Source organism: Triturus cristatus, chromosome 8, assembly GCF_964204655.1.
Source record: "Triturus cristatus chromosome 8, aTriCri1.1, whole genome shotgun sequence".
NCBI classification, from domain to species: domain Eukaryota; kingdom Metazoa; phylum Chordata; class Amphibia; order Caudata; family Salamandridae; genus Triturus; species Triturus cristatus.
In genome coordinates this window covers 58,078,360-58,103,566 of record NC_140591.1, presented here as the reverse complement: position 1 = coordinate 58,103,566, position 25,207 = coordinate 58,078,360, and the positions used below count along the sequence as shown (strand labels likewise).

The 25,207-nt window shown below is 48.4% G+C and overlaps 1 protein-coding gene across 2 annotated transcripts in view; it reads left to right on the top strand.

The window, feature by feature from the left end:
* The window catches only part of LOC146801321 (butyrophilin subfamily 2 member A2-like), a 260,373-nt gene that overhangs the window by 64,567 nt on the left and 170,599 nt on the right, over positions 1-25,207 (top strand). The window contains exon 2 of one of the 2 annotated variants that reach the window (XM_085624030.1): positions 6,405-6,479. The exons of the other annotated variant lie outside the window; for it this stretch is intronic. The gene's annotated coding sequence lies outside the window, so the exon portion shown is untranslated. The remainder of the gene's footprint in view (positions 1-6,404; positions 6,480-25,207) is intronic. 2 annotated transcript variants of the gene reach the window in all.

The window sequence follows — 25,207 nt, the reverse complement described above, 5'->3', positions numbered from 1 at the left end:
GCACTCAAGAGATTATAGACTGGTAAAAACAAGCTGATTTACATTCCTTCAAGACTTAGCCTGAAGGCTGCTCTCCATAGCTACCACTAGGATAGCTTTCAATAAAGGTTGTCTTTAACCTATTACCATAAGGGGTTGTTTGGACTGATACAGGGTGCCCCCTATAACTAGTGGACAGCATATATCAGGCCAACTTCTCACATTGGTGTACAGCGTGTGGGATTCCAGCTTGCTATTGTTTTACCAGATAATCTCGATTGAATTGATCAACTGAAAACCACTAAAGGTACCTGAGGTACATGTAATATCAAGCTTAGTATACAGTAAGTTCTACTGAACTTAGAGTTGTGTGTCAAGGGCTTAGCACACCCTTTCTACAACTCAAGAGAGTTTAGTAGGCCACACTAGTGTAGGTAGTGCAATACACCACATCACACTAGTAATGTCTAATCAGCCAGGAACCAGCGGGTCCCTGCCAGAAGGCAGTGGGCTTCTCCCCTATAAGTATGAGGATCTCACCTTTGCTCAGCTTAGGGCCTTATATTCCATTAGGAAGCTTGTGGTAAATTTAAATTACCTAGACTTAATTTATGCGGTAACATTCAATAAGAATAACTCAGTAAAAATAAGAGGCAGAATCCGTGGTATTTGAGGTTATAAAAGGGAATTTATTCCTTACAAAGGAATTATGGTTCGAACCAGGCAATCGGGTTCCGTCACCACGAAGGTTCAGGAAGGGATAGGCAATACATTATTGACAGGTTATAATATATATAGTAAATGCATTACAGTAAAGACAGATGTAGGAGGCGTAACAGCTGATAGGAAAGATAAGAACACACATACGTAATAAAAAAGGCGTTACAATAGGCGTGCATAAAGGCGTATACTAGAAACGTCATTATGATGATGACACAGGTGGGTGGATCCATAAGAGAATCCTGCAATGTCAGCAGAAATACATGGCAGAGATGCGCGCGCAGCCGCATGACGTGTGATTGACGTGTAACTAGAGGGTGAAGGGGACTTGACATTTAGCTCTACATGAGGAGACAGAAGTCTGAGATGTCAGAACAACCTAATCCCAAATCGTATCTAATATCTTGTGTTTAAGGAACTATATTATCTGGAAGGAAAGGTCTCTCGGACAGAGTCTATTCTATACTGACTGCTAGTGCGTGTACAAGCGTCTAAGTGTCTACATGAGATGCGAGGGGGCATGGGCCTACCATGGTAACGAAAGTCATGAATTACTTGCACGGAGACAGTAAGGCCGGGCCCTTTGCTCTGTAGCTGGGAGGATGTTTACCTAAACTACTAGACAGGAATGCATTTCTCGAGGAGCGGAGCAGATAACTTGAAGGCTGAATACAGTTTTTGGCAGGCAACAGGCCGGGCCAGGCACCGTTAGCCGCGCAGGAAGTAAGACAAAGGTCATGGATACAGATGCAGGTCCAGGCTGGAGCATTCAGAGGCAGAAGCAGGAGAGGCTTGATGGCAGAATTCAGGGCCTACCTTGCCAGAGCTGGAAAACGTGAAAAGTATACCATATAAAGACGGTGGCAAGGCATACTTAGGAACGGAATATCTGACCCATTCATGGCAGATCTGAAAGAGGACATGTTAACGTTGGACGCATATGTATTTGCGTCTTCATAGCTTGAAGTGGAGGGAACATACATGTACTTGTAGCATGTACATGGAGCCGTTGGGGTCTAAGATAGGGGACACAATTGACCATAAAAATTCATATTTCCTCAAGCTGAAGACAGGAAAAAGCCCAACCACCCAGCATCTCTTGCAGATAATCAGGCTGGATGATCTCTCAGGGCCTAGTGGGCCTGACGGGGTAGGCAGAGTGGGTGGGGCAGCAGTTGAGGGTGGACCTAGGGGTGGAACTCCCCCTGGCCCAACCTCTGCTGTTGACCAGACTGATCAGGATCTGGAAAACCCAGCTCCCCTGGATGAGGATGATGAGGATGACAATAATGCTCCCCTCTTTGTCCCTCCAGGAAGAGTTGAAAGTAGGGTTAGAAGGGATCGATCTCTCTCAAGGGAGTCTGTCCAGTCTACCTCATCTGTAGGGACCTCTATTTCTTCTCACAGAGGGAGGGAAACCTCCCAGGAGAGGAGAGAGAGACTGATGAAGTATGAGCAAGCTCAGCTTCACCTCAGAAAGCAGCAGATGGCCCTAGATAAGGAAGCCCTAGAGCTCTACAGAGCTAGAAGAAAGGAGGGACTAGAGTCCCTTGGTGGCAGCAACTTCCCTAGAGATAGGGAGAGTGTAAGAAAGTGGGTTTCTGTTGCATTAACCCTCCCCTTTTTTGCCTGATAACTGATGCACTGGGTGCCCTATGCCCGAGGTGTTGGCACAGGTGCATGAGCCCTGTGCCCCTACAGTACCCAGGTCCATTCCTGGGAACTGTAAGTGCAGTGCTGCCATTAAGAGTATATGGTGCTGGGAGGTCGTCAACATGAACTCCACAGCACCATGATGGCTACACTGAAGACTGGGAAGTTTGGTATCAAACTTCTCAGCACAGTAAACCCACACTGATGCCAGTGTGAGATGTACTGTAAGATGCACGACAGAGGGCATCTTAGAGATGCCCCCTGAACCTAACCTACAATCCATGTCTTGTTTGAGGGGCTGCCTAGGCTGCCACACAGCAGACAGGTTGCTGGACCCCTGGGTAGAGAGCTATCTGCTCTCCTGGGCCTGCAAAAATGCACATCCTGGGTGAGGTGCATTCTGCCTTTCTGAGCTTCTCCAGGCCACTTGCTGTACCCAGCAACTGGCCCCTACCGGTTCTCAACCCCCTCTCTGGCGGGAAGACTTGCCGGAAACCCAAAGGAAGGACAGGGGGTGTGCCAGCCTCTGCCAACCCCACCCCTCAGGTGGGGGAGGCGAGGTGAAGCACGTCCCCGGGCTCTCGCTATATTGAAGATGGGGAGCCCTGCCCAATCAGGACTAGGCCACTGCCCCCCTCCCACAGGAGAGTGGCAGGATAGGGGGTGTACCCACCCCAGGGCAGGGACCCAGTGGTCCCTGTCCTTTACCTACCTGTAACACCCCTACATTTAGTATTTAGAGGCACCCTGAACCTTCCTTCCTCAGATTCCAGATTCCAAAAAACAAAGAAGAGCAAGAAGAAAGAAGAGGAAGACACCAACTGCTTTGGCCCCAGCCCTACCGGCCTGTCGACCCTCGAACCTGCTCCTGCTACATCCCGGCACCTCTTGTGGCCAGCAACCTCACAAACCCCGGAGGACCTGGCTACCTTTTGGCTCTAAGCACCTGGGACTCCCATGAGCAGAGGCTCTGCTCAAACCCAGCTTCTAACCCCTGGCATCAGCCCGGAACCGCGAACCCTGCACACCCTGCACCCGCCAAGCCTGGCCTGTGCCGGAGTGAACAAAGACCCCAAGGACGTCCCCCCGGCGACTGTGACCCCGAATCTGGCACCCAAGGACTCACCTCGACTCTCCTGACGACACGTGCAGCCTCAGAAGCAGGTACCCCCCCCAACCGCGATCAACAGAGGGTAAGATTTCCCGACACCAAAAGGCACCCCTGCACCCGGCGCCCTGCGGCCCCCTGTGCCCAACTCCTGGGTACCTACCTATCCTCCAACTACTCAACTTACCTCTCGAAGTGGTGGTGGCACCTGAAGAATCTTCGTCCCCGAGCTTGCAGTCTTTTTCTAAACCGGAGATTTCCCATTGAAATCAATTGAGCGCCCGAAGGCTCAAAAGCACCCTGCACCCAGCCGCCCGAGTGGCCCTGGCAGTGTAACCTCTACACCTATCTACTTCCCCATTTGCCCTGAGCAAGTGACCAGGAGCCCAGCTCCCACAGCCGCGTGGCCTGCTAGTCAGCAGCCACCAACCAAGGCCCCCCTGCCTCCCATAGGATAACATTGGGCCAAACTCACTCTGCACCCGGCTGCCCTGTGCCGCTGAGGGTGTAACAACTGTACCTACCTGACCCTGGGAGACCCCTGAGTCTGTGCCCAGAACCTTAACTCTGCCAGTCGAGTACTTACCCAAAAGTCGATAACCCAATATTCCTCCATAGGGTAACATTGACTGGTTTCTTCTGAAATTTCTGGAGTTTCTAAAACTTAAAATATTCACCAAAAATCAACCGCGCAACGAATACGAAAATGCTCACCTGCTATTAGGAGAGATCCCAGTGCTGGATCTTGGTCCCAGCACTGACCCTGAAAAATATTCACAACCATACTTACCAGTAACCCAATTTTCCTCCATAGAAAATCATTGACTGTTTTTCTGTGAAATTTCTTCTAAGTGTCGATTTTTGCAAACTTCAAATATTCTTTAAAAATCGTACCAACTGTGAAAACGTAATTACTTACCTGTTTTAGATAGAGATCCCAGTACTAAGCCTAGGAGCCCAGTACTGGATTACAAAAGTAACGAGAACCTACTTTACCTGCAACTTGAATTTTCTCCCATAGGGAATCATTGACTGTTTTCTTTGAGATTTCTTCTGTCAACTTCTAAAATAGCAAAATATTGCCTAAAAATCACAACAGTAACTAAGTCGACTTTTATCACTTGTTTCTAAGCACTGTCCCAGGACTGAATCTAGGATCCAGTCCTGGAGTTACAAAAGTAATCCTGAAAGTAATATATTGCAAATAATTTAAAACTTCCATTGAACTCAATGCATTATTGTGTTTGAAATTGTGTTGCCTATTGCAACAACCTGTAACCAGTATTTACAAAAGTCAATTGCATATTGCAAAAGTATTTACCTAAAGCATCTCATTCTGAGAAAGTATATTTTAATACCTATTGTTGGTTCTAAAAATAAAACAAGCATATATATTTTTTATATAAACCATTGGCCTAGAGTTCAGTTATTGAGTGTGTGAGACCATTTGCTGACTGACTGTGCACAACAAATGCTTTACACTGTTCTCTGATACTGCCTTCCTGCTCGACCAAGCTACCACTTTAGAGAGTAAGGTTATATCTAACTTTAGCCTCTGCCAAACCTCTGGGGACTGTGGACTCTGTGCACACTGTACCTATTTGGGAACAGTATATACAGAGCCACGTTATCACAGCGAGGTCTTATGACCATAGTAAGTACCTAAGTAAGATTGTCCCTCCCTACCAGAGTGGGGATGACATCCACAAATGGATAACTGCCTTGGAGAGGTGCCTGTAAAGTACAGAGGGTCCCCCAAGGGCAGTGGGCAGCAATCTTATTGCTCTCCTTTGCAAACAAAGGTAGAGATAAGCTCCTTGCTGTAAGAGGATGCTGATGATTACCAGGTCTTGAAAAGTGCACTGATAGATGGGTTTGGCCTAACCACTGAACAATACAGGTTAAAGTTCAGGGATACCCAAAAAGCACAAAATCAAGACTGGGTGGACTTTGTTGACTGTGCTGCTAAGGCTCTGGAAGGTTGGTTATTGGGCAGTAAAGTGTGTGACTTCATAGGATTGTACAATCTTCAATGAGGGAGCAGATTCTTAATAACTGTCAAAATCAGCTGTTGTACCAGTACCTGGTAGACTCTGATCTGACCTCTCCCCAAGAATTGGGAAAGAAAGCAGACAAATGGGCCAGAACCAGGGTGAGGCAGAAGGTACAGAACCAAGGTGGTGACCCAAAGAAGCAAGATTCTAAGAACTCTGACAAGGGTGGGGAGAAGGGTAAAGACCAGAAGTCTTCACAATGTCCCCAAAAATCTTCTTCAGGTGGGGATTCACAATCCAACAAAGGGAAATGCCAAAAGAAACCATGGTGCAAAGTCTGAAAACAAAAGACACACTGGACAAGTGATTGCACCAAGTCCAAAGAGAATACTCTAGCCCTCACCAATGCCCCTAAGGCACCTGCTCCCCCTAGTGCAGTTACAATTGGTGGTGGGAATACACAAGCCAAGGGTATAGTAGGGTTGACCCTGGGTACTGAGTTGGGCTCTGGCCTAATCAGAGAAATCACTTAGGCTGTTCTTGTCTGTGATGGGGGCATGGATAAGACCTCCCTCTGTGAGTCCCAGTAACTTGGGCAAGTACAGGCAACAGCCTTTAATCAATTGAGTACAGGCTTTGGCATTCAGGGACACAGGAGCAAGTCAGTGGCGGCTGGTGACATTTGAAAGTGGTGAGGCGTAAAATGATTGGCATACTGCACCGTGGCGAGCGAGCGTAGCGAGCGAGCCTGAACAACATAAGGGGAGGTTTGGGGGGGTTCTCCCCCCAAGAAAATTTTGAAAAAAGAGTGGACAAATGGTGCATTTTCAAGCAAATTTGAGAAAGCAGGAAGGCTAATGAAGCAATTGTGAAAGTGCAGTTATTACATTAATAAAGAGATGTCATATAACATAGGTAGCTTCTTATTCAAGTTTTCTTTCACCCCATAGTCCAGCAGGGTCTTGATACAAGACAGGAGAAAAAGCAGTGTGGTCCACGTCCAGGAAGACACTCATATTTCGTTGGTAAGAAGTCAAATGATTGGTCAAATTGAAAACCTGAAATGCAATATGCAATCCAACAATTTGCAAGTACATCTCATCTATGTTCAACAAGCCATGTTTTACCCATGATTGGAATTGTGAATCACCAAATAAACTGAGCCACTGCAATCACAAGCAGAGGGCCTCCTCAAAAAGTATGCCCTTAAGAAAGTTCTCTCATCTCATGTCCTCTCTATATTTTCTCTCGAAGTTGAAAACTCATCACAGTCTACTGCACAAACCTGAACCCTTCTGCATATTGCAACACCAGAACTCATTCTTGGCCATTTAGTTTGGAGCCATTCATACCAGGAATACAGAAAATACCTTTAAATAGATTAGAAGGTATTCCAAAACAAGGAGTGCTGAAATGTTGCTTAAGATAAGATGTACACACTAAGTACTATGGCCAAGAGCACGTAATGTTCAGTCAACAATAGGCTTAGGAAAAACCAACCATTCTGAGAGCACCTACAGTCAAGATCCTTCACCTTGTACATCAGTTAGAAGGCCTTAAGTCTACGTACAACTGTTAACATATCACTACATCTTTGGGAATACATAGTCTCACAAGGGTAAACCAGATGTACATATTAATAAATGTGCCCACAGAAAACAATAAGAACTAGAGATAAGGTTTTCTTTCTCTCACGCAGGTTCCTACTCATGAGACAGAATCCATGCAAGATGTAGACCACAATGGGTGATGTCACCGCAGTATTAGCTATTGTGCTGTCTCTTTTTAGAGTGCTACACCTGTCCGGAACAATTGATACCTTCTGTCAGGAGCTTTATGTGTGTGCATTTATTAACAACCTAAGGCGTTATGCTTGTATTTATATTTAACGTACTGCTATGTTGTCAATGGCCACTTACAAGAACTATCAAACTTTGGAAATAACTACTCGTCAGTTAGATCCAATTTACCTGTGACCACAAGAAGCTCACTGCTAGAGAAGCCCCCCATGCGCGCGCGCTCACACACACACAACAAATCCTCACGGAACAATAAGCATCTGTACACTGGCAAGGCCACTCGACATCCATCAGAGCCTCAATACCACAATAAACTGCACACCACAAACCCTCACAGAAAGAGAACACTGTACGGGGGTATAAAAGAACCTCATTACAGGAGCAACCCTGCAGCCTCACTGAGAACAGCCACATAGAGAAAGCAACTGTATGAAAAATGGTGCATACAAAAGAGAGACACTGACAGAAAGCAATGAATGCAAGAAAGAGGCACTGAGGAAAAGCACGTCCGCCAGCAGGGCCTGCTTGGTCCACTGTACATAGAGCAGAGCATCACTCTTACAAAATACTGTACCCAGAGCCTCGCCTCGCTCTCAGAAGACACTATACACAGAGCCCACTTACTTTACTTTTTCTCTCCTGGCATCCTCTTTCTATGCTGTTTTGGAAAAAAGGGGGGGGGGAGACGGGAGGGGAATGTATAAGCTGTATGGTTGTATCTTATGCAGAAAGGAGCAAGGAGGGTTTTTTAATTAACCAAACCATAGGAACTGAATTGTTCCAAAATGAAAAAGGTAACAAAATTATGAATTTTTCAATTTTATTTCATTTTGTTGGTAAGTTATGATTTCTAAATTAATTTCAATTTTTTTTTCTTGTATCAAAAAATATAAAAAGACATATAAATGTGCCTATTTACAAAATTAGTGAGAAAAGAACAGACATTTTATATTTCTATAAATTGTGTTTTGTCACTTCTATGTGTGCTGCTTAATGCAGCACACATTCAAGCAGAAAATGTCATTTGTTGGGGGATTGTTCATGTGCAGGAAGGGTCACCTTCCTGAACATAAACAATCAATGGCCTTTTGCTATTTCTATGTGTGCTGCACAACACATGGAAACAGCAAAAACGAGGAGAAATAAAGCATTTCTCCTTGTTTCGCTTGTTTAAGACCAGGTTTTCCCTGGTCTTAATTTTGGCACTGCCTCCTATTTATGCTGTCCTTGTAGATAGGGGGCATCGACAAATAAATGGGTGTTGCAGTGGAACGTTCACCGCAACACCCACTGCCCTCCCCTTTCACGCTAAGTACAGTGTGACAGTGTTGCAGGGATTCTGCTCATGCACAGAACTATGTGCAGGAAACCAGGACCTTAGTGAATTGCGGTGTACCAAAAACTCACCTCAGTACCCAGAACCCCTATCCGACCAGCATCAGTGTCCCATTCGCTCTTCATACCATATAGAAGCTACCAATGATTAGACAACCCAGAACATGCGACTTTAGAGTACTCTCAGGAATGGTGGGAATCAGAAATACCTGTTCGTTATTATTCTCATATCGGTCCACAACAAGAGTAATCAGAAACACAGTAAAGTTTACAATGTTTATTTTATAAACTACGTGTCCTAAGATGCAGTACTTTGGCTAACATAAGCAGACAAATGATTAAGATTAAAATCATCAGCATTGTTACAATACTATAGAAAATGAAGGGAGGAATCATATTACAAATGAAGTGGAATACAACCACCCTCCCTTCGATAGTAAGCTAGTATTATTAGGCTAATAGAAGGTCTCTAGGTTTGAGCGGGTAACCCCATACCGTAAAGATCAGCTTAGGTGAATCACATCACAGGTTCAGCTATGCTCTGCGCCTAGAAAAGTTCTTCTCCAGAATGTTTGTGTTGCATGCAAATAGCAATATTAAAAGCTCTCGACTTTCAGGCATTTGCAGCTGTGTGCGTGTTATGGCTAGGGCGTGGGCCGATCAACCTGAACTCAAAAACATACATTGTTTGTTGGCTCAGACTGTTTCTGCACACAATGTTCAGACCAAGGTCGCAGTGCACATATAGGGAAGCGATCAACAGACAGTTCCCATGTGAAGAAAAGGCAAGCAAGCATTTTTCATATAATAACATCTATCTGCAGTGTCGTGTGCAAAGGCAGCAAAAGTGGCAAGATGGCGTTTATAACATCTAAGACGCTTATGCCAATGTATGTCATCAAAAACTCCGCCTCCACTACAACAGGGTGCCTTATTTACAAGGCAGCGCTAAGCCAAAGTGGCTTAATGCTGACTTGCAAATAAGGCGAAGCATATATCCCCACAGGAACGTCACTAACAGTGATGTTCCTGTGGTGATAAGGGCTTGTAAATATGCCCCTGAGTGTCTGCTACCTTACATTTAACTTTGCTCTTTACACAATAACAAGTCCTTGACAATAACTTTGCACTATGGACATAACCCCTCCAATCCTCAGATCATCTACTCCTCGCTTGAAGAAGGATCCTTCGCTCCTGTCTTATATCTGAACAAACCACACCTCGGATCAGACAGTGAAACCTGGACCCGATGACTTCCAACACCTGAGACCAGCCTCCAAAGTACAGTTTTTGAGAACATTGTGGGAAAGCAGTTTCTCTCCAACTTCTCTCCTACATATGGTCTTCTAACTCCTTCCCATCTGGATCCCGGCCTCGGTGCAGTGCACAGTCTGCTATCCCTTTGAGCACTTGACGATACTTCACACATACCAGGGTCTTAACAGCAGTGTACCCCAGGGTTCAATCCTCTCTCCTTCCTGTTCGACCTTTACGTGGAGTCCCTTGGCCCGATGCTTGAAAGTAAAAGGACACCTCCAGTGCTTTGACAATAACCAGCTTTACATTAAATTAGAACATTGGAATGTTGGAAGCTCCATTGAAAACAATGGAGTGCTCCGGCTTATAATGTCTGGTATAAGCTCGGAGCTCCAACATTCCAATGTTTCTTTGTTCACAGCTCTGGCTGTGAACAAAGGCTTCAGGGAGCTGGAGGGGATTTGAATCCCCTCGCACTCCCTGAAGGCTTTATTTGTTAGAACATTCTGCCCTCTAGTGGCAGAATGTTCTAATAGCCTTATAGCCCTTCGTGGCAGGGCTATACTGGCAATTAAAGTCCTGCTGCTTTGTTAAAGTCCTTCGCCTTCAGCTCGGGCCTTTAACGCTGCAGCGGGCCTTTAATAGCCGGTATAGCCCGCTACGGCGGGCTATAAGGCTATATTAGAACATTGGAACGTGGGGAGCTCCTTTGAGGACACTGGAGTAGCTCTGGGCTTATAATGGCCGGCAGAGGCCCGGAGCTCCAACGTTACGATGTTTGTCTTCATGTGTCTCACGTTTTAATTTAGAACTTTCTATCCTTCATGGGTGGAATGTTCTAATAGCCTTATTACCCTTCTGCCTCTGCTATACCAGTTGTTAAAGGCCCTCTCCCTCGTTATAGGACCTCGCCTGTGGCTTGGGCCTATAACTCGGATTCAAGGCCATTAACAACCGGTATAGCCCTCGGCAGCAGGTTACAAGGCCATATTATCAAACTCTTCTAACTCTTCCTACTTTAAACATCTTCCTGGAAACTTTCCACAGCAGCTGAACTCATTAAATCTTAAAGTAAATCCCTCAAGCACTCAGCTCTCATCCTATTCTCCCAGCACCCACCACCTCCAGGTCATAAATGGCGAATAATTCTTGCCAAACGAGGTGTAATGTTGTGTGAATGAACGCGGCCTGCGTGCGTCAAGCATCCTTTGAGTCAGGGGTTCCATTTTGTAATGTTGGGGTGCAGAGGAGCAGGGCAGAAAGAATGAGCACCAGGCTGTCTGTTGGGGATAATACATGAAGGGTAAACCAGAGGCTGCTGTCACTCAATGTTTGACACACGGAGTCCTGTCCACCTCGGTCCCCCTGTCATACTTCTAGGATTCACCAATGACCAAAATCTCTACTGTGCTTAACATCCACAAACTGCCCAAAGCTGCCCCTTCTAATGTCATTATGTAAGAAAACAAAAACCCCCTCCCCCCGCGCTCAAGCTTTAGATGCACTGTTCATGCCTCTGCTCTTTCACATCTGGATGGCAGTGATGAGGGCCGGGGGGGGGGGGGGGGTCCAGAGCCAGTGGGGACCCCTCTCAGCGCCACCCCGCATGAAGCAGCCCAGACGGTCCCAAGTGCTAAGACAGTCTCTGAAGCTGTCACTGCTGTTGTGATGGGGCTCCAGTTCAGACTGGTGTGCACCGCCCACAGACCACAGGGCCGAGGCATCCCAGCTATTTAAAGGACAAACTTGTCATCACTGGAGGGGAAACACTATAATCAAATATTGGATGTTCCTTGGAATCCTCAAATTAAAACAACTCAAAACATATGTTTTAAACTGGAACATTTAAAAATGCAACAAATAATTTTCTGTGTTTGAATTTTAAAAAACTATTGGGCTCAGCACTGGCTCGGCTCGCCCTGTGATTTTTTGTGGGGTGCATACCTCACTTTGGGTGATTTGCCTTTTATTATCTTGGTGCACGAGACCCTTGATCAGGGGCCGGTGCATGAGGGGGTATGACCCACTCTACGAGTCAGCCAGATTGGTACCCCTACCATTCTCCTCTCTCACGTTGGGATTATCAGGTGTGGGAACACCAGGTCCAGCACTGTAACCTATGCCCTGGCATTACTGCGTGCATTACTACTGCACAACCGGGACAGCTATAACTCCTTCAAGAAGCTCTGCTGTCAGCCCCACTCCCTGCCCAGCAACTCTCTCCTTTAAATCGACTAACTTGTAATGAGGTTCCAGGTTTACTCCCTTTAGCATCAAAGGTGTTGCGGCTACATGCTTCCGAGACCTCACAAGGCGGCGAGGGAGAAGGAGGTGAGAGATGACTCCAGTACTTCATTTGTAAAAGAATACATCTAGAGGCCAAAAGGGGGGTGCTGAAAACCCCGCAGCCAGTGCTTTCAAAAGTCAGGGTGCTGAATACCAGGGGGCTGATTTATGAGAGTCCAATGTCACTTTTCTACTACGTAAAGTGGTCCATGCATGACACGCGGCTCTCATAAAGAGTTATGAAGCCATGCAAAGCCACCCAGCCTGGCTTTGAGTCATAAAGCTTGAGTTTGGCGATGCAGAGCAAATCGCAGCATCGCCTTACTCTGTGCTCGGGAGGCGTTCCATGGGTGTTGTGGTGGGTTTCGATGCAACTTTCAGGAACTTGAAGCTTTCCTAGATTACAAAGTGATGTAAACCTGGAAAAACGCCAAATCTGTACGCCTCCTGAGGTGAGGCAGAAATACATTTATTTCTTATTGTTTTTCCTCTTTCCATGTGTGATGTATTCTGCACAAATAGAAAGAGGAAAACACCTCTATGGATTGTTTTTGTGCAGGAAGGTGCTCCTTCCTGCACAAAAACAATCCTGCCTGCAACGGAGGCACACCTGCACCATGGTGGCTACGTTGGCACTAGGCTACTGAAACGGCGCCAGCGCAAGCAGAAAGGACAGGAATGCATCGTATTACTTAAATACGGGTCACCTGCCCTTTCACTTTGATGTAGGGTAGCGCAGCAAGGTGCCATGCTGCACTGCCCTATGCCAAAATGCCATAAACGAGGCATGGAAAGTGTTAGATTTGGGGATCTCTGGTTGGCAAAGGTAGGTACTTGTGACAAGCAGGGACCCTCTCCTCTAGTCAGGGTAAGGGGTTACACTCCTAAAACAACCCCTGCTCACCCTCTAGGTAGCTTGGCGCAAGCAGACAAGGCTTATCTCAGAGCGTTATAGATTAAGCATTTGTAACCACATTCAGTAACTCAGTGACAACACCACAAATGGACACCACACTAGATTTATATCAAAAATAGTGATTTTGTTATATAAAGTCTTAGCACAAGACCAAATAACGACAAAAATGACATACACAGTTCAAGAATATGATTTCAGAAAGAGATCTTAGGTTAGCGACAAAATCATTCACCTTAGCGTCCGTTTTAACCCACAGTACCTTATGATGCGATAAAAAGTTCCTAGCGGCACTCCAGCGTTGAAAATCAAGGTGTAGCTTATCCGGTAGAAATTTACTCGCTAAGGCACAATGCGACAAAATTCGGCCCGCTAACGAGCGGGGCGACAATTTCACCAGCGGTTATCTTGGTTGGGTCTGCGACGATTTTCGCAGCAATAAAATTACTCACGCTAACGAGCGGTGCGATGATCTTGGCTTGGTCTGCGACGATTTCACACAGCAGCGGCAGGGTCTGCGACGAAGTTCGCAGCGATAGAATTCTTCCCGCTAACAGGCGGAGCGTTGATCTTGGGCTGGTAGCGATCAAATTCGGTCCTATAACGAGCGGGGCGACGATTTTCCCAGCGCTGATCGGGCTCAGCGGCAGCAGGCTCTGCGATGATGTCCTCAGCAATAAAATTCTGCACGCTAACGAGCGGTGCGACGGAAATGTTCTCGCTAAGCCGGTTGTGCGTGAAAAAGTGGAGATCTCTGGTTTCTTTCTTCTTGGCCAGCTTCCCACAGCAGGCACAGCTCCCAGAGGCCCCAAAACTGGTTCCAGCACTCTAGGAGGGGCAGAACTCACACAGCAGAGTTCAGGGGGAAGCTGGGGGTGAAGTCCTTTTGTTCCTGGGACTTCTTAACAGGAGGCCAGCTCTACTCAGGCCCTTGGAGATCTTTTTAAGCACAAGTTGAAATAAAGTCTTTTGTAGTCTTTCTCCTCTCCCTCAGCAGCAAGGCAACCACTGCAGGCCAATCCCCCAGGTCAGGGACAGTACTCCTCCTTACAACTTTCCCAGTTCCTTCTCCTCAGGCAGAGGTTCTTCTTGTCAAGCAGGATCTAATTTCTTGGGAGCAGGGTCCCAATACTTATACCCCTAAATCCTTTGTTCCTCTGGGGTAGAGGGGCCTTTGCCCAGTCCAAACCAATTCCTGAGCACTTTGTTGACATGACTCTGACTTTCTATTCAGGGTGCAGGGCAGAGACATCAGCCGCTCCAAAGGAGGTGGAGCCAGCATTGTGGTGGCAGAGCACAGCCCTATTCAGGGTCCAGGTGTCTCCTCCCACCCATCTGGATGTCAATCTCTCTATTCACCACCAGGCTGCCCCAGCCTGTCTCCTGGAATTCCCCAGCCCTGTCACTCACAGAAACCAGACAGCAGATACACATCCTAGCAGAGGCGGGCTGAAATGGTTAGGCAAGCAAATACCAGCTTTCTAAAAGTGGCATTTGCAAACACAGAATATTAAAATAATCTTTACTAAAAGATGTATTTTATTATTCTGAGTTCAGGCATACTAAACTCGAATTTCTACCATGTTCCCTGGGTCTGTTAGGATCATATAATGTAACAATTCTGGCCTATGTAGAACAGGTAGCCTTACAATAGTGAAACACGAAAATGGCTGTAATTCACTATTAGGACATGCCACACACATCAGGGCTTGTCCTACCTTATGCTTACAATGCACCCTGCCCTTGGGTCTACCATACGGGTGGCTGATATGAAGAAAAGGGAAGGTTTAGGGACTGGCAAGTGGGTGCACTTGCCCAGTCAGCATGACAGTACCAGACTGCACGCAGGTTCTGCAATGGCAGACCTTAGACACATTTTACCAGGCCGCTTCTGTGGGTGGCACCACCAGTGCTGCAAGCCCACCAGCGGCATTTGGATTTACAAGCCCTGGGCACTCCCGGTGCACTTTACTGGGGTCTGACAGTAAACAAAATAGCCAATCATGGAATCCAACCAACATATACATTTTATATAGGGAGCACTTGCACTGTGGCACTGGTTGGCAGTGGCACAGTGCTCTGAGCAGCTAACACCAGCAAAACACATGAGGCACAGCGAGACAAAAAGTGGAAGGGAGACTCACGCCAAGGTGCCAGGTCTAACAGAAAGACTGTGTAATTATGCGTCCATCTCATGTCTCTGTAATGCATAATAAACCCTCTCTTGCAGGTTCTTTTATATCACTGCTTGCCTCCCTGGTCGGTGTTGTCATCTTTCTGTCTTGCTCTGATGTCTGACGAAGTAACATAAGTGCTGGTCCCCAAAAATGAGTGCCAATGGGCCCCACCTCCAAACACCGGCTGAAATTAAACAATGGTTGACTCTTATAATGGTGCTTCGCGTCAAAAAGACCCCACACAATCCTCAGACCAGCAGGCACCCCCGAGCCATGACCCAAGGACATGGTCTCCAGGACAGATAATACTTACCGATTTTTGGGAGGTCAAAAAATGATAGATTTAAAGGTGACAAGGGATATGAAAAAGTAGAACTTTCCCTCCCAGGATCAACCATCTTTGTACCTCGTGAATTTCGATTCCCATTCACGTATTTCCCATTCAAATGTACCTATTTTGATATCCAGGATTCTAGCACCACCCAGAGGCCATTCTATAAATAGCACCACCCTTTAAATCATGACTTGTATTCTACACACAAGTATCTCTGAATGTGCAGCCCCGCAAACTTCTTAACTTTTTTCAGATTCAGGTTCAAACAATTCAGGTTCAAACAGCACCTTCTGAAGACTCTTTAGTTCCGACTGACGCTGACATCAAAATGTAATGTTTCAGTAACGTGAAGCACATTTGCCCCCCCACACACACTGGGAAGACAGGAGTGATTAAGCTTCAAACCATATTAAAATGTTTGCAAAGTTACAACTCAAATCATCGGAAGGAATTGCAATTCAATAGCCAGCACTTGGATGCATTAGTCAATATATTCAAAGCAATTCTAAATCATACTAGCCAAGATAAACTGTTATAAAGTTGTCTCAAAAGGAACGTTCAAACAAGACCAGTTCTCCCATAAAGGGAGAACCCCATACCCCTGAGCTGCTAGTGGAAAGCAGGGGGAATTGGAGAGAAGTCAGTGTTGGAAGGCGTTCACCGGGGAGGCTGCGGAATGCGTTCCTGCCCACCCGGAGACCCACCTTTCCCAGAATTAGGCCGGGAAAGAGCGGGGAGACCCTTCCTGGAAGGGTCTCGTACCTAGGATCGCACACGCTGCGCTTACTCTCTTCTGATAGAGGGACACCACACAGTAGTTCTTCGTAAGACAATATACTTTATCGTTAGTTGTAAGGGATCCTTATGACCCGGAAGGCAGGTACAGAGGTAGTGCCACAAGCGGTGGCGATCTCGTGATGGGGGGGTATGGGGGTAGCGGGACAGTCTTTGAGTCAGTCTCTCTGCGGAGTATCCGGCGCACAGCTCTCAATCCTCGAGCTGAGGGGATGTTGCTTTTCTCGGCAATCTCTGCCGATTCTCTTGGTGGAGGGGGGCCGCGAGTCACTCAGCAGGCACAGGAGGTTCGTAGTTCGGGGAGCCGCGACGGCGTCAGCAGGGCTCAGATGGTTCAGAGTACGGGGAGCCGCGACAGCGTCAGCAGGGCTCAGATGGTTCAGAGTTCGGGGAGCCGCGACGGCGTCAGCAGGGCTCAGATGGTTCAGAGTTCGGGGAGCCGCGACAGCGTCAGCAGGGCTCAGATGGTTCAGAGTTCGGGGAGCCGCGACCGCGTCAGCAGGGCTCAGGTGGTTCAGAGTTTGGGTAGCGTTCTTCGGTTCGGGGAGCGATCAAGCCGTGACCAGGTCAGCAGGCTCTCATCAGTCCAGGTCTTCTCTGCCTCCCGTCCCGTCCGCACCCCTTGTTATACTTCCCCTCCTCTTTGAAGTCCGGAGTCCTCGCCGAGAGGGGTCTTGGTGCCTGGGGGGCGGTGTGTCGGGCTTCCTGTCGCTCGGCCCTTTGATCTGTTCAGGTGGGTCCGGGAGGGACTCCAGACACCCAGCAGGTGAGGCGGCCGCTCACCGGGGGCCTGGTGGTCGATCGAAACCTCCCTTGGGGAAGAGACCAGAGGTGTGACAGGGTCGGCGCCTCTCGGTCTGGCTTGGGGGATTTCACTCTCTCTCGGCCGGGCATGCGCGTTGGGGGTCTGGCCGGCCGTCGGGATGTTGGGCCATGGTGGCCGGAGTCTGTGACATCGAGGATCGGTGCGGTTGCAGGGTGGCTTGCTGGTCGGGAGGGCCCACGCCACGAGGCCGGTCTCACAGTCAGGATAAAAAGGATTCTGCCAGAAAACTGTTGAAAGTCAACAGCAACCATCTGCTCGCAAGCAATGGCAAGAGAGCTTCTACTAACAAGTGGACAATCCAAGTGGAAAAGGCCACTCCTAACACGTGGACTGAGACGACAACTTCATTATTTTCCCAAGCTAATACATCATGAACTCAAACTGAACCCCTTTCGGTCTGCAACATAATAAGATACATTCGGGTCAAACTATTCTTTTCTTAAAGTCGCTTATTTTGTTAAAGAGAGATACACAGTATGAAAGAAATGACAACCCGGTATTACCCATCTTAAAATGAGGCCGACATTAGCTATGGTTAACTCAACAGTGAATAACACACAGTAAATACATTTGCAAGCGCACATGTGAATGTCGATATTGAAACAAAACATTTAATTACGGAAACATAGTCAACATCTGTGCTGTGCTTACACCCTCCCGCTTTCCTTAAAAAAACAAAATTCAGTTACTCCGCCTCAAAAGGCCTGGGGTGTTTTAACGGATATCGGCTGTGCCCAGACTCAAAAGACAAGCCCGAAGCCCACTCTAGGCGTAGGATTTTAAGCGCACCTTTTGGGCCTGCGTGTGATATCGGCCTCTCACCGGGTGACTGTTTGAAGAGAGCTGATAAAGTGCCCAGAGTGGCACCGCATGTGTTGAGAGGTCTGTAGCAATCAGGCTGAAAGGCAGGGCAGCAATGTCCAGGGTGAAAGCAGGCTAAGAGTCAACGAGTGCTCAGAGAGGTGGTTTGTGGATTGTTAATGCATTGTGTTGTAGTGTTCTTTACAAATGTGAGCCCTGCACTCTCCTAATGTGGACCAGCCCTGGGGCAGTCCTGTTGGACATGAAGATGTTTTCCTGTAGATTGCGCCTTTGACTTTACAGATGAATGCCAAAATGTAGGCAACTCCCTTGCGTCTCCCCCAAACCTCCCCAGCCAGCAGATCTCACAACGAAGCCTCATCCTAGCTGCCCAGTATCGCACGCAGACGCGCTCGAGGAGCGGCGCCCTCCAGCAAATGGCGCCCCTGGTAACGACTGAGTTCACCTGTGCCCAGGGAGAGACCAGGCCACAAAGGCTCATGCCCATTTTATGGTTATTGTCTAGGTGGGATCCTGTCAATCACGTTTGGGTTACAGCGTGTGTTTCAGGCCATGCAAAAGGCACATTATATCATTAGAACGCTGTCTGGAACCAGATCTGTGTGTGGGGGGCTTCAGAGATCTGTGCATCGGCCTAGGGCAGAGCTGAAGACGCACCTCCTTAACCCCTTCGCCGCGGCAGGAATTCCGCCGCGGCGCTGGGGGGGTTTGGGGGCAGTTGCGGTGGTGCTGTGCTCGTGATGGAACCACTCCGTCACGAGTCACGGGTGAGCTGTGCTCATGACGGAGTGGTTCCGTCACGTCTCCGCCCACTGCGCTAATCTCCCGCACAGGCGGGGAATTAGCGCCGCGTGGGCGGAGCGGCCGCCAACGGCCGCAGCATGACGGAACCACTTCGTCATGAGCACAGCGCACCCGTGGCTCATGACGGAGTGGTTCCGTCATGAGCATGGAAAGGGTTAAAGCACACTACATCATGATACAGTAACAGTCCACTTCTGCCCCCAGCTACCCCTACAACCGGATACTCCTACAATCGCACTGTGGACTGTATCTTCTCCTTGGACGCTGCCGCGTGCTCTGCTGCCTTTCGCATAGGTTTGATCTATATAAAAACTACATACAACATGCAAACAAAGTAACACGGAGGTACTTCCGTGTATTGGATTACTTCAGAACGGTGCATTAGATTAGATTACATTATCATAACAATACCTGGGAACACCTCGGAATATCACTTTTGGGACCATAACATGCGTGTCCTTCAGGGCTGTGCATGACTTTAAGGCATCCAATGCATGCATGGCGTCACCGTTGAACAGTGCTTGGCGTTTCTTTAATGGAGCAACGCATGGGAATGTCTCACACTAGTGCACGGGGTTATTCAATGTTATGTTATGTTATATGGTTCTTATAAAGCGCCTATCACCACTGGTCTCTAAGCGCTAGACAGACGACCAACAACATAATGCCGCCTCCACAACCATCTGCCAACTCCAATTAGACCGAAGATGTTACCATGCCAAACAGAAATGTCTTCAATTTTTTCCTGAAGGAAAGAAGGTTAAATTCCTCCTTCAGGCTAGAAGGAAGGTCATTCCAAAGTTGAGGAATGAGTACTGAGAGAGCACTACCTCCTTTAGTTTTTAAATTGAATCTGGGTTGAACCAGATTTGGGACAGACCCAGAGCGTAAGGACCTACCGGGAACATACTTCCTTAGGCGCTGTTTGACATATTCCGGGGCATTGCCAAAAAGTGCTTTATGGGCCATGCAGAGGCCTTTGAAATGGACCCTAAGCTTCACGGGAAGCCAATGCAGTTTGCGAAGGAGAGTAGATGCATGTGCACTTCTGGGAAGAGAGAAGACCAGTCTGGCAGCGTCGTTTTGCACGACTTGCAGTTTCCTCATCAGCTTCTGTGATAGGCCCAGATACAAAGCATTACCATAATCTAGCCTCGAGATGACAGTTGCTGAGACGATAGTCTGCAGCGTGGAGGCAGAGAGAATGGCAGTAAGTTTACGTAGCTGCCGCATCACGGCTGTGCAGGAACCTACCACAGCCGACACTTGAGGGGCCATAGTGAGAGCCGCATCGATCTTTAGGCCAAGACTCTTCACTACCGTCCCAGGGATAGGGGTTTTGCCGAGTTCTGGGGGCCAGTACAGATCATCCCAGGGATTGGCTATGTTGGTCACCACCAAAACCTCCGTTTTATCTGCATTAACTTTAAGGAAGTTGTTAGTCATCCAGTTGACCGTGAGTCTCAGAAGATCTCTGACTGATTCATGGGCCTCTGGTGTATCTCCCAGCTGAACCAGTAACTGCGTGTCGCCTGCGTAGTTAAAGACCTCACAGTTCTTGCGCGTGAGTTCCTCAATCAGGGGTTGCAGATAGATATTAAACAGTAGAGGGGAGAGTGCGGACCCTTGAGGCACCCCCCAGGTCACATCCCTACTCCCTGATAACTGGTCCCCCATCTGGACCCTCTGAGTACGACCCGACAGGAAGGACTCCAACCACTTGTATGCCTGGCCAGCAATCCCCAGCTTCGCGAAACGGCTCAGCAAGATGGAATGGCTGACCGTATCGAAAGCTGCCGAAAGGTCTAACAGAATCAGAGCGCAGGGTTGTTTATTATCAGCTCTTACTCTTAACTCGTCGGTGACCGTGGCCATAACCAGTTCCGTACTATGTTGTGGTCGGAATCCTGCCTGCCTGGCATGTAGGAGATGGTGTTCCTCAAGGTAGTTGGTAACTGCATTCAGGACATGTTTTTCCAAGATCTTGCTTAGGAAAGGCAGTTGAGAGATAGGCCTGTAGTTTTTTAGTACTTTAGGGTCAGTACCCGCTTTCTTCAGAAGTGGGGAGACTCTGGCCTCCTTCAGGGATGCTGGGAGGTAACCCGCTTCCAATGAAGCATTGATTAACTGCAGCAGCTGGGGTTGAATACCTGGCAAAGCTAGTTTGAAAATTTTCGGAGGGCAGGGATCACTGGAGGATCCTGATTTTATACGGCTGACCAGTTCTGTCAGGTGCTCTCCATTGATGGCTGGGAAGTTAAGCAAAACTCCCACAGACTGCAAGCTGTCTGTACCGAGTTGCGTTGGTAGGCTATCAGAGAGCGTAGAGATATCCATCAGGATGTCCTGCACCTTCTGGAGGAAAAATCCTTGAAAGGTGTCGCAGTCGGGCTGGGCCAGACCGCTGCTTTTGTCATTCAGCTGGGTGAGTTCCCTTAGAATAATAAAGGTTTCCCTTTGTTTATTCGTTGCCTCCCTGATCTGGCCCTCATAGAAGGCGGATTTCCTAGCCAGGATGGCCCGTTTATAACTGGCCAGAAGAGTTTTGTATGTTAGTGACTCTGTAGGCCCATAATCCCGTCTCCAGCTTCGCTCCACCTTCCTGAGGGGTTATTCAATCAGCGCACTGCACAAGAGAACGGTACCGAGGATCACCTCAGAGCAATGCATGGAAGTCCTTCATCAGAGCAGTGCATGGGCTCACTTCAGAGCAATGCATGGGAGTGCTTCATCAGAGCAGGGCATGGGCTTACTTCAGAGCAATGCATGGGAGTCCTTCATCAGAGCAGTGCATGGGCTCACTTCAGAGCAATGCATGGAGTCGTTCATCAGAGCAGTGCATGGGCTCACTTCAGAGCAATGCATGGAGTCCTTCATCAGAGCAGTGCATGGGCTTCCTTCAGAACAATGCATGGGAGTGCTTCATCGGAGCAGTCAAGGGCTCACGTTAGAGCAATGCATGGAGTCCTTCCTCAGAGCAGTGCATGGGCTTACTTCAGAGCAATGCATGGGGTCCTTCATCAGAGCAGTGCAAGATCTCACTTCAGAGCAATGCATGGGGTCCTTCATCAGAGCAGTGCATGGGCTTCCTTCAGAACAATGCATGGGAGTGCTTCATCGGAGCAGTCAAGGGCTCACGTTAGAGCAATGCATGGACTCCTTCATCAGAGCAGTGCATGGGCTTACTTCAGAGCAATGCATGGGGTCCTTCATCAGAGCAGTGCAAGAGCTCACTTCAGAGCAATGCATGGAGTCCTTCATCAGAGCAGTGCATGGGCTTCCTTCAGAACAATGCATGGGAGTGCTTCATCGGAGCAGTCAAGGGCTCACGTTAGAGCAATGCATGGAGTCCTTCCTCAGAGCAGTGCATGGGCTTACTTCAGAGCAATGCATGGGGTCCTTCATCAGAGCAGTGCAAGAGCTCACTTCAGAGCAATGCATGGAGTCCTTCATCAGAGCAGTGCATGGGCTTCCTTCAGAACAATGCATGGAGTCCTTCCTCAGAGCAGTGCATGGGCTTACTTCAGAGCAATGCATGGGAGTCCTTCATCAGAGCAGTGCATGGGCTCACTTCAGAGCAATGCATGGGGTCCTTCATCAGAGCAGTGCAAGAGCTCACTTCAGAGCAATGCATGGGGCCCTTCATCAGAGCAGTGCATGGGCTTCCTTCAGAACAATGCATGGGAGTGCTTCATCGGAGCAGTCAGGGGCTCACGTTAGAGCAATGCATGGAGTCCTTCCTCAGAGCAGTGCATGGGCTTACTTCAGAGCAATGCATGGGGTCCTTCATCAGAGCAGTGCAAGAGCTCACTTCAGAGCAATGCATGGAGTCCTTCATCAGAGCAGTGCATGGGCTCACTTCAGAGCAATGCATGGGAGTGCTTCATCACAGCAGTGCATGGGCTCACTTCAGAGCAATGCATGGAAGTGCTTCATCAGAGCAGTGCAAGAGCTCACTTCAGAGCAATGCATGGAAGTCCTTCATCAGGGCAGTGCATGGGCTCACTTCAGAGCAATGCATGGGAGTGCTTCATCAGAGCAGTCAAGGGCTCACGTTAGAGCAATGCATGGAGTACTTCATCAGAGCAGTCAAGGGCTCACTTCAGAGCAATGCATGGGAGTGCTTCATCAGAGCAGTGCAAGAGCTCACTTCAGAGCAATGCATGGGAGTGCTTCATCAGAGTAGTGCATGGGCTCACTTCAGAGCAATGCATGGAGTCCTTCATCAGAGCAGTGCATGGGCTCACTTCAGAGCAATGCATGGGGTCCTTCATCAGAGCAGTGCATGGGCTCACTTAAGAACAATGCATGGGCTGACTTCAGAGCAATGCATGGAAGTCCTTCATCAGAGCAGTGCATGGGCTCACTTCAGAGTAATGCATGGGGTCCTTCATCAGAGCAGTGCATGGGCTCACTTCAGAGCAATGCATGGGAGTGCTTCATCAGAGCAGTGCATGGGCTCACTTCAGAGCAATGCATGGAAGTGCTTCATCAGAGCAGTGCAAGAGCTCACTTCAGAGCAATGCATGGAAGTCCTTCATCAGGGCAGTGCATGGGCTCACTTCAGAGCAATGCATGGGAGTGCTTCATCAGAGCAGTCAAGGGCTCACGTTAGAGCAATGCATGGAGTCCTTCATCAGAGCAGTCAAGGGCTCACTTCAGAGCAATGCATGGGAGTGCTTCATCAGAGCAGTGCAAGAGCTCACTTCAGAGCAATGCATGGGAGTGCTTCATCAGAGTAGTGCATGGGCTCACTTCAGAGCAATGCATGGAGTCCTTCATCAGAGCAGTGCATGGGCTCACTTCAGAGCAATGCATGGGGTCCTTCATCAGAGCAGTGCATGGGCTCACTTAAGAACAATGCATGGGCTGACTTCAGAGCAATGCATGGAAGTCCTTCATCAGAGCAGTGCATGGGCTCATTTCAGAGCAATGCATGGAAGTCCTTCATCAGAGCAGTGCATGGGCTCACTTCAGAGCAATGCATGGAGTCCTTCATCAGAGCAGTGCAAGAGCTCACTTCAGAGCAATGCATGGGGTCCTTCATCAGAGCAGTGCAAGAGCTCACTTCAGAGCAATGCATGGGAGTCCTTCATCAGAGCAGTGCATGGGCTTACTTCAGAGCAATGCATGGAGTCCTTCATCAGAGCAGTCAAGGGCTCACGTTAGAGCAATGCATGGAGTCCTTCCTCAGAGCAGTGCATGGGCTTACTTCAGAGCAATGCATGGGTTCACTTCAGAGCAATGCATGGAGTCCTTCATCAGAGCAGTGCATGGGCTTACTTCAGAGCAATGCATGGAGTCCTTCATCAGAGCAGTCAAGGGCTCACGTTAGAGCAATGCATGGAGTCCTTCCTCAGAGCAGTGCATGGGCTTACTTCAGAGCAATGCATGGGTTCACTTCAGAGCAATGCATGGAGTCCTTCATCAGAGCAGTGCATGGGCTTACTTCAGAGCAATGCATGGAGTCCTTCATCAGAGCAGTCAAGGGCTCACTTCAGAGCAATGCATGGAGTCCTTCATCAGAGCAGTCAAGGGCTCACGTTAGAGCAATGCATGGAGTCCTTCCTCAGAGCAGTGCATGGGCTTACTTCAGAGCAATGCATGGAGTCCTTCATCAGAGCAGTGCATGGGCTCACTTCAGAGCAATGCATGGAGTCCTTCATCAGAGCAGTCAAGGGCTCACGTTAGAGCAATGCATGGAGTCTTTCATCAGAGCAGTCAAGGGCTCACGTTAGAGCAATGCATGGAGTCCTTCATCAGAGCAGTGCATGGGCTCACTTCAGAGCAATGCATGGGAGTGCTTCATCAGAGCAGTCAAGGGCTCACGTTAGAGCAATGCATGGAGTCCTTCATCAGAGCAGTCAAGGGCTCACGTTAGAGCAATGCATGGAGTCCTTCATCAGAGGAGTGCAAGAGCTCACATCAGAGCAATGCATGGGGTCCTTCATCAGAGCAGTGCATGGGCTTCCTTCAGAACAATGCATGGGAGTGCTTCATCGGAGCAGTCAAGGGCTCACGTTAGAGCAATGCATGGACTCCTTCATCAGAGCAGTGCATGGGCTTACTTCAGAGCAATGCATGGAGTCCTTCATCAGAGCAGTCAAGGGCTCACTTCAGAGCAATGCATGGGGTCCTTCATCAGAGCAGTGCAAGAGCTCACTTCAGAGCAATGCATGGGGTCCTTCATCAGAGCAGTGCATGGGCTTCCTTCAGAACAATGCATGGGGTCCTTCATCAGAGCAGTGCATGGGCTTCCTTCAGAACAATGCATGGGAGTGCTTCGTCGGAGCAGTCAAGGGCTCACGTTAGAGCAATGCATGGAGTCCTTCCTCAGAGCAGTGCATGGGCTTACTTCAGAGCAATGCATGGAGTCCTTCCTCAGAGCAGTGCATGGGCTCACGT